Genomic DNA, 4,196 nt, shown 5'->3' on the forward strand with positions numbered 1-4,196 from the left:
CTTGTAGACCAGGCTGGCCTCGAACTCACAGAGATCCACCTGCCTCTGCCTCCCGAGTGCTGGGATTAAAGGCGTGCGCCACCACCGCCCGGCTGATATCAATATTTTTAAAAATTATTGAAGTCTAACCAATAAAAAAGTAGATATTCAAGATGTGGCCATTTCTCAAACATTGTGGAACTACCATGATCAAATTAAGGTATGTGTCAGCACTGTAATCATGATTTCTGTGAGGCGGCTCATGCCAAGAGGACTGGGTTCCGGGCTCTTGTGAACAGCAAGCGAGCAGCGCAGTCAGCTACCGGTTTCTAAGTTGCATATCAGAATCCTGGTGACTCACCGTAGAAGCTGTCTGCCCCTTTCTCCACATCACTTCCAGCCCCCAGCAGTTGCTGTTGAGCCATTTGGGTGTGTATGTGAGTCTCAGCGTTTATTCTTTCAATTTTACACAAGTGGGGTCAGTGATCTTTCCATGCCAGCCTCGTTTCGCTTAGCGTGAGTTCACCAGTATTGCAGACAATGGCAGGTTTTCTTTCTTCCTGTGCTATCAGGAAGCACGAGCTTGCCCTCTCCACACCGCACTGTCTTGAGACTCACACATCTGACTCTGCGTCTCTCGGGTAAACGCCCCAGCCACAGCTTGCTTCCAAATTCCTGTGACCACGGAAGAAACAAGTGGAAGTCCTATACTTGCCATCTTGCTAATACTGTGTATCACTGGGCAATTGTCAACATCCCATCTCCAGCTCGTGGCATTTGGAGGGTTGTCTTGATTCTGCTATGCCCCGTCTCTAGCTGAGTGGCCATCAGAATCCTCCAAGGCACCTTTGGGGTGGTGTCTGTCTTGCCCTCCTCATCACAGCGTTTCCTCTTGAGTTTTAAAATTTCCCAGCTTGTCAGTTTCTTCTCTCAGTTGTTTGGATTCCATGCAACCTAGCTGGCTTATGGTCCTCAATTTCATGCTTTTATTTTATGACTTGGATAAAATGGGAACTTTCATGAGAAATTTTATAAAGAAACACCTTGAGTCATTAGCCAAGCAATTTCTTTTTATGTGCTTGTAACCCAATGGCCTTCAGTGGCCTTTCACATGGGGAATGCATTTATTTTTAACTTAAACTATTATGGGAAGTCAGGCAGTGGTGGCACACGCCTTTAATCCCAGCACTCGGGAGGCAGAGGCAGGTGGATCTCTGTGCATTCAAGGCCATCCTGGTCTACAAGAGCTAGTTCTAGGACAGGCTCCAAAACCACAGAAAAACCCTGTCTTGAAAAACCAAAAAAACAGCATTAGAGCTTAGCAGAAACAGAGATATTTAATTTGTATTTAATAATTATGCTTTTGTCTAAGTGTCTATTTTTAGAGACGTCCCCGAGCCTGTTAGGAGAATTCAGGCGGATATATTGCGAAGTTCTGGAATCATAAGGGGATCTGCTGGTGTCTGTGCTAATGAAGAGCTAAAATCATGTGAACAAGTGCCCTCACAGCCTATGGCTTACATAGTCTTAGCGAACAAAGCAAGGCGCTATAAAAATCAATGACTAACCTACAGTGTAGGTCTTACATGACCGGATGTGCTTTTACAATGTCAATCTAATCAAGCATTGCTCAGATCTGCATTTTTCTCTTGATTACTAAGAAAGAAGGGAAGAAAGCTCCAGTTGGAATGGCACATTTGAATTCTGACAAGCTTTTCTTCATGCATTTTAATCTCACTGCGGTTGTAAGTGCTTGTTTCGCTGACCCTATCCACTGTGAGGAAGAAAACCTGATGGTTCCTTTTCAACATAAAAGTGTCTTGAGTCAATCAACCCTAACCACAGGTAAACAGGAAACGCTGGAACCCTTCTGACTATCTAACTATGGGCCCTGCCCCACCAAAAACGAGAAGGTGAAAAAATCTCGAGTGGACCCTTCTAAGCGTCAAGTGTATCCTCAGGACCTGATAAGCTTTCAAATAAGCAGGACACAAAATGTGGAGATGAACCCAGGCACAGTGGTGGCTGAGAAAAAGACAAATCTAAGGGACATCAAGAAGGATCACTCTTGGGTGACAAGTAAGAGTGTCCCTCCTGATCACGTGAGAAGGGGAGGTCAGTCCCACAGCAGGGTCAGTAAACTGCACTCTGCACTCAGTCAGCCAATGTGCCAGCCCTTGGAGGCTGCGGACTGCTTCACTCTCGATGCCGAGTCCAGTGCTCTCGCTGTGAACGGAGGGTCCAGGTTTCCCACATAAACTTTCAAATCATCTCTTTGTCCTGCAACTCATTCCGTCAGATGCCCTTAAAACCCTGGCATTTTCACCTTGAACATTTCCTGGAGTTTCCCCCTTTCCTTGCTCTCTGTGGGTCTGTCTCTGGTGGGTCTGTCTATGAATTGAGGTGTTGCAGGAGCTCCTTCCGCTCCTTCACCAATAGCCATTGAGATACCAGCCCATTGGGGCGTGGTCTCTCTTTAAAAAAGCAGCCACTGCCCTCCGCTTGCTCTCTGGCTTCCGGCTCCGCTTCCTGCAACTAGGCTCCCTTCCTGATTGAGCAGAGGGCTGTTATCTGGGACGGTGATCTGTAAGTTTTCCCACCTTAAATAAATAACTATTCTACTAATCATAATTCCAAACTGGTGTGGGATTGTTTGTGATTTACGCCTTCATTGAGGGATCCTCTCTTATGTAGGGCACAGACTAGGCCTTTCCCTGGGGTGAGGACCATCATTTTAATCATGGCAGATCAACATGGTATCACACACGCTCACATCAGTTTCCAGGCCATACTTCTACAGATGGCTTAAACTTGATGATACTTTGTTCTTGTTCATGGAGTTGACTGATCTTTGTGTTTTATACCTTTTTAAGATTAAAAAAAAAGTGTGTGTGTCTATGAAAATAAATATCCCATATGTATAGGTACCCGAGGAGGTGTCTGGTCCCTTGTAGCTATAATACAGGTGGAGCTGGGTACAGAACCAGGTCCTCTGTAAGAGCTGCTAGTGTTCTTAACCAGCGGATCACCATATCTCCAGCTCTGTTTAACTTTTTAGAGTAGTAAATAAAAATGTTTAGCTTTTAACTAAAACTTGTTAGCGGAATGCCTGTCATAATGGTGCCAGAATAGTTGACAAAGCAAGAACAGAAGTCAAATTTTGGCCGAAGATCCACGACATGTCTATATCATGGGCCGAGTTCATAGTTTGAATTTTGCTACCAGATGAATTTCTAACTTGGCCTGAGTTGCACATATACATTTCAGAAAAACCCAAGCTTCGTTGTTGAAATTTCTCAGACCTGCTCAAAGGTAGAAGTCCTCGTCAAGTCATCTCACATTCCAGCTGCCCCTGAACTATGGTTAAATATAATCTATGTGTTACCGTGCATAGCAACAGCCCAGGTGCCAGACTTGATGATGGTGCTCAGAGCATACAGGCCACAGAAAAGCAAAGAAGCTCTTGTTGATCAAGATATAACTCAAGCTTTTTGCTAAAACAAATATGAAAGTACATCCTATTTAATAATTTATATGAATTTAAGATACAGTGTTAGCTTGAATTTAATTTTCTTTTCCTTTCTCTCTCCTTCCTCTCTTGCTCTCCTTCCTTCCTTCCTTCCTTCCTTCCTTCCTTCCTTCCTTCCTTCCTTCCTTTCCTCTCTCTCTCTCTCTCCCTTCCTCTCTCTCTCTCTCTCTCTCTTTTGTTACAGGGTCTCATTTACTGAGGTTGGCCTCAAACTCACTGTGAAGTCAAAGATGACCTTGAACTTCTGACTTTCCTGCCTCTACTTCCTGAATGCTAGGATAGAAGACTTATTACCTTACCAAGCTTGAACTTCCTTTTAAGAAGACTTTGTTGTCTATTTTTGTGGATTGATTTTATACCTGAAATTCTTGTGAGGAACGAGTGAGATTCGACATTCTTCATGCTTCTACGCCTTTTTCTGTTATCTTTGTTTTTCACGTGTTATTCTAGTAGGAATCAATGAAAAACACTTTAGGAAAGGAATCAAGAGGATGCATGTTAAGAAAACATACACATTTCAATTATCTTCAGCCACTTAACCACCAGTGAGAGGATGTCTCGAGTGGATAACAAACACTTATCAGCAGGTATTAAAGGCAAACTATATTAGAATAAAAACAAAATGAAATTTACTGAGGTAACTTCAATATATATATATATATATATAATATATTTCAATATATATATT

Source organism: Microtus ochrogaster, chromosome 1 (genome assembly GCF_000317375.1).
Source record: "Microtus ochrogaster isolate Prairie Vole_2 chromosome 1, MicOch1.0, whole genome shotgun sequence".
Taxonomy (NCBI): domain Eukaryota; kingdom Metazoa; phylum Chordata; class Mammalia; order Rodentia; family Cricetidae; genus Microtus; species Microtus ochrogaster.